The sequence below is a fragment of the Crinia signifera genome, chromosome 9 (genome assembly GCF_055691185.1).
Source record: "Crinia signifera chromosome 9, ASM5569118v1, whole genome shotgun sequence".
Taxonomy (NCBI): Eukaryota; Metazoa; Chordata; class Amphibia; order Anura; family Myobatrachidae; genus Crinia; species Crinia signifera.
The window spans coordinates 55,441,283-55,449,488 of NC_139225.1; the positions used below are offsets into that span (position 1 = coordinate 55,441,283).

The 8,206-nt window shown below is 51.0% G+C and overlaps 1 pseudogene; it reads left to right on the forward strand.

The window, feature by feature from the left end:
* LOC146036856 (protein TFG pseudogene) overlaps positions 1 to 851 on the forward strand; it is a 3,257-nt pseudogene extending 2,406 nt beyond the window's left edge.
* The last annotated feature ends 7,355 nt before the right edge of the window (positions 852 to 8,206 follow it).

Here is an 8,206-nt window from a genome sequence, read left to right on the forward strand (position 1 = left end):
AAGCAGCCTGCAGGACACTGAATATTTGGATGGTTGAGAAGAGAAACCCACTGCTCCAGACTCCTCTGTTAAGCCGTCTAATCAAGTTATGGATGCCAGCATGTCTGCTTTTGATCCCCTCAAGAATCCAGATTAAATCAATAAAAATGTCATGTCTGCTTTTGGACTTAGAGGACCAAGTTACTGGGCCTCTCAGCGCTCCTGTAGAGGAACGTTCAAGCACACCTGATCGTATTGCCTCCTCCTCCTCCTCTGCTCATCCTCCAGGGGTCCAGCCTCAGCAACAGCCATAGCCCGGAGCTCAGCAGCCAGGTCAGATGGAAGGCCAAATGTATCAACAGTACCCACAGCAGCCTGTATATCCATCAGTTCAAGGTCAACCTTAGCCTCAAGCTTAGCCCCAGCAGCAGTATGGCATGCAGTATCCTGTTACAATCAGCAGTTTCAGGGCTATAGTCAGCAGGCTGCACAGGCTCCTGCCTCTGGATTTCAAGGCCAGTCAAAGCAACTACCTTCACAAATGTCTCAACAGTACCCATCTGGTTCCTACCCACCACAGACTTACACTACACAAGCCTCTCAGTCTGCCGGTTATAACGTCCCACCTGCTTTCCAACCTGGCATGGCACAAAGCCAGCAGGGAACTATCAGCCTTGGCCCGTAATAGTCATCCATTTGGTCAGGGGTATGCCCAACCAGGACCTGGATACCAATAAATCCAATATTATTGCCAAGTAATAGGCTGCTAGATATATTTCCTTCCCAACAGAGACTAATATTAAGCTTACAATTAATGATAGTTCAGGGAGCAGATAAAGAGCAGTCTTTGCTTTTTAATGCTGTATAACTGGAGAAAGTTAAAAAATGTGTGACACTAGCCAGCCTTGTCAGAGAAGTGAGCAAAGCTAATTGCAGCCCCACTTATTTGGCTTGTTTTAATGATCTGATCTTTAAAACCTAATAAAATATAAAAAAAGAAAAAAAAAAAGATGCGGCTGCCACGTTTTCGCTGGCCAGGGTATCGCCACCTTTGGGTGGCGATACCCTATAGAAGCCTATGGGCTTCTTATTGCCGCCAGTCGCAACCCGCCAACCTCCGCCGCATATGCCCACCCCCTCCCTCTGGCTTACCTTCCTCCAGGAAGCCTGGACCCGGAAGGTAAACTTCTCCTCCCCCTAGCAATGCAGCCGGAGGTCCTTCTGGCTGCAGGGGGAAGAAGGAGGCATTGGGGACAGCCTGCTTAGGCTTCCAGCCATGAAGGGGGAGTGAGGAGAGCCCAGGGAGGTGACGGAGAACCGCATTGCGATGCTAATCACTTATGTTAATACATATGCAATAGAATTGCTGCGGTGGCGCGGCGATGTATTTTAATACATCCCGCCCATAGTCACACAGGCATAGGCTATAGCAATAGTTGATCACAACTTCTCCAGTGTAGGCAGCAGCACAGGGAAGTGTGCCCAGGCTCAGTGTGACACCACCACAACCACCAGTGCCATGTAGACCCTGCTGACTACATACACAGGGGTGCAGAGGAGGAGCAGAGGTGCGTGCATTGGGATTTACATTACTGACAGACCCCCCTAGCAAACATTACTGACCCCCCTGGCAAACATTACTGACAAACCCCCCCCCCCCAGCAAACATTACTGACACCCCCCCCCAGCAAACATTACTGACAACCCACCCCCCCAGCAAAACATTACTGACAACCCACCCCCCCCAGCAAAACATTACTGACAACCCACCCCCCCAGCAAAACATTACTGACAACCCCCCCAGCAAAACATTACTGACAGCCCCCCCCCCCCCAGCAAAACATTACTGACAACCCCCCCCCCCCAGCAAAACATTACTGACAACCCCCCCCCCCAGCAAAACATTACTGACAACCCACCCCCCCAGCAAAACATTACTGACAACCCCCCCAGCAAAACATTACTGACAACCCCCCCCAGCAAAACATTACTGACAACCCCCCCCCCCCAGCAAAACATTACAGACAACCCCCCCAGCAAAACATTACTGACAACCCCCCCCCCCAGCAAAACATTACTGACAACCCCCCCCCCAGCAAAACATTACTGACAACCCCCCCCAGCAAAACATTACTGACAGCCCCCCCCCCAGCAAAACATTACTGACAACCCCCCCCCCCAGCAAAACATTACTGACAACCCCCCCCAGCAAAACATTACTGACAACCCCCCCCCAGCAAAACATTACTGACAACCCCCCCCCCCAGCAAAACATTACTGACAACCCCCCCCCAGCAAAACATTACTGACAACCCCCCCCCAGCAAAACATTACTGACAACCCCCCCCCAGCAAAACATTACTGACAACCCCCCCAGCAAAACATTACTGACAACCCCCCCAGCAAAACATTACTGACACCCCCCCCCAGCAAAACATTACTGACAACCCCCCCCCTAGCAAAACATTACTGACAACCTCCCCCAGCAAAACATTACTGACAACCCCCCCCAGCAAAACATTACTGACAACCCCCCCCCCCAGCAAAACATTACTGACAACCCCCCCAGCAACCTTTACTGACCCCCCCCCCCCAATCAAATATTACTGGCACCTTCCTAGCAAACATTACTGACCCCCCTTCCCACAGCATACATTACTGACACCTTACCTGAGCCCCTGCTGAGTGCTCACTGGTGGCGAGATTTACTAAAGGGAAAATGCCGTAAAACCCCCTGTTTTACGGCATTTTCCTATGTATCAATAAACGTCCGCAGCGTTTTCGCTTTGCAGGGTATCGCCACCCTCTGGGTGGCGATACCCTATAGAAGCCTATGGGCTTCTTTCGCTGCCCGCCGTAAGCCGTCCGCGCGCCCACCCCCTCCCGTCCTCCTGTGATCATCTCCTCCCCCTGGTGTCACAGCCGGCAGGACATCCGGCTTCAGGGGGAGGAGGAGACACAGGGGGACGCTGGCAGCCGCCGGTAGGTGACGGAGACCCCCGCAGCCAACATCACAGGTCTCGCGGGGGTCTCCGTTACCGCAGCCCGATGCTGGCCGCATATGTTAGTACATATGCGGTAGCATCGCGGCGGCTGCCGTGCGAAGGGCGGAGATGTATGTTGATACATCCCGCCGTGAGTCTGTGTTCCTGTGGTGTGTGGTTACTGGCTGCTCTCCTCTTCTCTTCAGCTGGGCTCCTCCATGCATGACATGTGACTTCCTGTTCAACTTCAGATCAGGAAGCCGGAGAGAGGGCTGTGGGCGGCATTGATGCTCACAGTCACACAGTGTGTCACACTGATGGGAGGGGGGGGGGGGGAGGGGGGGGGGGCTGCCTGTCTGTAATAAAACTAGTACAGTACGATTACAGGGCAGCGCGGAGGAGAGGGAAGACGGCCCTGGGTGGGGGAGAGAGGCTACAGACAGTTATACTTACTGCTGCTCCCGGCGCCCGTCTCACTCACTGACACAGTCTAATGCTGCTGCTCCTCTCCGTGCGTTTCCCGGGCCGGCTCCCGCTCACGCTGCTCCTGCTGCCGCACCACAGCTACCCACACAGCCCCGCGGTAGCCGGCATATTAAATGATGTCATGACGTTGCGCATTCAAGCCCCGCCCCTGAAACATGGCGTTCGCGCATGCGCAGTCAAATTTTTTTGGGGAATGGGACAAAAAGCGGGAGGAACCGAGGGGTTTGCGGGGGAGCGGGAGGAGGATTGAAAAACGGGAGACTCCCGCTAAATGCGGGAGGGTAGGCAAGTATGATATATATATATATATATATATATATATATATATACTGTATTTATAAAAGAGCAGTTATCCTAAAATGCATAGGAAAAAGCATTCGCCATACCAGAAATTGAAATATAAATTGTTCTTAAGAGTTTAATCCAGCAAGGGTATTTAAATCATGTATGGATGACAGAAAGGGGTTGTATCCCACACAGGACAAAATGTACACAAACATGTCAGTCCCCCCAGCATGTTTCCCCCTCACTCCACTCAGCAGACACCACAGACACATCCGTGCTGTCTAAAATCACCAGCCTGTTTGAAAATGGCGCCGACCACCGTGAACTATATATCCCCAGGTCTCGCGAGAATCTGACCTGGGATGATGGCGTTTTAGCCTCGATTTGGACTCGAAAAGATGGCGGGAACCGGCGAACTCCTCGGATCCGGCCTCGGATCAGGTAAGTTCGTGGGGGTTCGGATCTCTAGGATCCGAACCCGCTCATCTCTACAAACATTTCATGATACCAACAATAATCAATGTGTTGACCCCTGACACATGGGGTAATTCGTTGGTGTTGGAGTTGCCCCCAAGAAATCGAATAAACAAGTACTCATATATCAGAAGCCAGGCAGGCAACAATACAAGCAGATATGTAGGTAAGCAGTGATGTAGGTAAGAAGCACTTCAGGGGGCATTTTGTATTTAAGCGGCACTAGTGGAGGCATAATAGAGGTTATTTTGGTTCTCTCTTTCTGACAAATTCCTTCTTAGATGGACAAAACCATGTGCACTGCAGGTGGGGCAGATGTTACTTGTGCAGAGAGAATTAGATTTGGGTGGGGTTTTACTTCAAAGTGAGATCTATATTGCAGTGTAGAAATAAAGCAGCCAGTATTTACCCTGCACAGAAACAGTAACAGTAACTCACCCAAATCTAATTCTCTCTACACATTTTACATCTGCCCCCTCCCCCCCTCCAGTGCACATGGTTTTGTCCATCTAAGAAGGATTTTGTCAGACAGAGTGAAATAGAATAAGGCCCTCACTCAGGACTCTCCCATCCACACAGTGACAGCTGCTCCACCCCCTCCCTGCACCCTGCCCTGCACACACTGTCTCCCTGACATTTTATAAGCCAGGGTCACAGCCACAAGCAGAGCACTGAGTTGTTCTATTACAACAGGGAGGATAAGGAACAGGGACAATGGAGCAGACGCCTCTTCAGGTCTAAAAGCCCGGTGGCAAATGACTCCATTGTTTCTAGGACTTCCACCCCTGACTGGAGTGATTGGAGCACAGTGGGGAGATGCATGTGCTATGGCAGTGACACAGTGAAGGCTGTGCAGGATATACAGCCTGTCAGTATTTCTCCTCCCCGTGATGTGGCAGCTGTGGGAGATATATATGCTCACAGGTCTGACACAACTTGGGCCAGCCTATAGCTCAGCGGTTACTTTTTCAGACTCCAGAATATTGTTTCTGAAATCCTCTGGGTTCGCAACCCGCGGGCGCTCCCTGGTCTTTTTTTTTTTTTGTTATATTTGTGTATAATTTATATTTTGTTGTAATCATGTTATATCAGGGTTGCCGACTTGCAAAAAATCCTCTCCGGGAAAAGCCCGGAGAGGACACTTTCATTACGAGTTTGAGGGGCGGGACTTAACGGTGACGTCATTAAGCCCCGCCCCATTGCGGCAAATAGCCTAAATAACTGATCTCTGTGGAGGGGGCGGGGCTAAAATGACACGATTGTGCCGTTTTAGCTCCGCCCCCTCCACTGAGACCCGCGGATTGCGCCATTTAAATGCCACGATCGGGGGGGGGCTCAGTGGGGGTCCCTCTGATTCCGGGAGGGTTGCCCACCCTTCCGGGGGCCGGGAGGGGGACTCGATTTTCGAGAGACTCCCGCAAATTCCGGGAGGGTCGGCAACCCTGTGTTATATTGATCTTATTACCACATGTGTCTTCCTTCTTATAATGTGTTCTGTTGGGTATGCAGTACTCTGGTCATCAGTAGGATATAAAGGTGATATTGTAAACATGTTCTGAATTTAGACATTCAGAATGGCAAGATGTGCAGAATGTTGACATACAACATAAAGCATGTCAGCATTCACAGTTAGATTAGGGTTAGATTTAGGCTGCAATTATGTTTACAGCTAGATTTACGTGTTAGTTTTAGAGTTCAGGTTTACAAGTAAAATCTCATTGTTGTGTATATTAGGTCATTATGGTTGGCTCGCAAAGTAGCGGTATTTTTCATTATGTACCAAGACCTGATTCTGGTTTGTTCGGAATGGGGTGAATTTAACCATGTTCCGATGTTTTTTGGGGGGAGGGGTGTCTGCGCATGCGCAAGTGCGTGTTTGCGCATGCACAGACCCCAGCAATGAACGGCTTTGGTGAATGCAAGGCCGTTCGTTGTGGCTTGTGGGTGAAGGTCCAAGTGGACGGCGGCGTGAATGGAGCTAGCCCATGGGAATGGGCCTGTACCTGTTAAAACCCCCTGTACCGATTCTACCAGTTTTTAGATGCAGCTGCAGGTAAGCAGCATGTCATCATCACACTGGCCGTTACAAGCAGAGTTAGATTACTGTCACCTCCGGGAGGAGCAAGAGTTGCCAGAGGAGGGGAAAGAGCTGGCTGCGGCTGCCCCCTCACACATCTCTCCACTCAGACTCCGGACCGCCGGAGGGTATCAGCCACAGCTAGGGAGACTCCCTCTATGCTCCTGGCTGCAGAGAATCCTTTCTGGATGTTGTGGAGGCAGCAGCAGAAGATGGCAGCTCAACTTCAGGGAGTCACCTGGACCCTTCTCTGCATCTAATCAACATTCAGTGAGATTCTGCTCCCCTGAAGCTATCTGCGTGACTCTCCAGCAAATAGATATACCTGATACTTACACACTCCTTAACTTTACCATTGAAAGTATAGAAAAGGAGGCTTGGCCACGCCCTCTTTCCAATTGTGTAATGAATTCTTCCCCTCAAATGTTGGAGGGTATGCTGTTACTCAGAGCTGGCAGAGCAGCCAGCAGAGGGTCCTCTAAGGGGCTTCTGAGCAACAACATCTCTGCACTGTTCATAAGTGATCTCCAGTCACTGTTAGACCTGGATTAAGGGGGCTCAGGGGGTCAGTACCCCTGGGCCCCTGCTCTTTGAAAAGGCCCCACTCACAGATAAGTAGCCTAGTGAATATGTTGCTTGTACTACTATATCTACATAAACGGCCTAGAAATAACTTCACACGGACACACTTATCTAAAAATAAAGACGCGACACCGATAGCTTAGTTTAAACGGTCATACTTATTTATTTAAGTAACTGGTATGACCCCTGATAAAAGGGGATGGCAAAGACCAGGCACCTGAGACCAGAGACCGTTCAGGGGTGTAACCCCGGGCAACGACCAGGTCGCTCCCAATCTCCTAAACACCCCTTACCAAAGGCACAGCCCGCCCTGCGTGGACATCCCCCCGCCTCTAAGGCCTGACGCGAACATATCCGCCTAAATGTTCGTCGCCCCACCGCGCTGAGTCGAGGCCCGTCCGCCCTCCTGGCAAGGAGAGGGGTAATACCACGCAGGGACCACCTGACACCCTTCTAGAATCCTGGTCGAGGGTGCTGTCCCGCCTATTAAGAATATAGCCAATTGAATCAAATTTGATAAGGCAAGAGCCTTTATGAATAAGGGATAGGGAGGGTGGGGATCAAAACTCAAAGAGGAGTGTAACCCTTGCTACCTCAGCCTATATACCCATGACCTGGGGTGCTGCCCCCCAGGCCACCCATTGGTGGGGGCTTCCCGCCCTGCATTAACCCCTCCTTCTATGCCTAGTCATTTTCACTAAACTTTATTGTAACAGTCTCTTAAATACACTTGTGCTTATACAGCCCTCGTTCCACCTAAGTAGCCTAGTGAATATGTTGCAGTCTCTTAAATACACTTGTGCTTATACAGCCCTCGTTCCACCTAAGTAGCCTAGTGAATATGTTGCTTGTACTACTATATCTACATAAACGGCCTAGAAATAACTTCACACGGACACACTTATCTAAAAATAAAGACGCGACACCGATAGCTTAGTTTAAACGGTCATACTTATTTATTTAAGTAACTGGTATGACCCCTGATAAAAGGGGATGGCAAAGACCAGGCACCTGAGACCAGAGACCGTTCAGGGGTGTAACCCCGGGCAACGACCAGGTCGCTCCCAATCTCCTAAACACCCCTTACCAAAGGCACAGCCCGCCCTGCGTGGACATCCCCCGCCTCTAAGGCCTGACGCGAACATATCCGCCTAAATGTTCGTCGCCCCACCGCGCTGAGTCGAGGCCCGTCCGCCCTCCTGGCAAGGAGAGGGGTAATACCACGCAGGGACCACCTGACACCCTTCTAGAATCCTGGTCGAGGGTGCTGTCCCGCCACAGCAGTGGCACCCTCTACTGTCAAGGACCACCGGGTGCCAATGCCCCGCCATCCCCTATA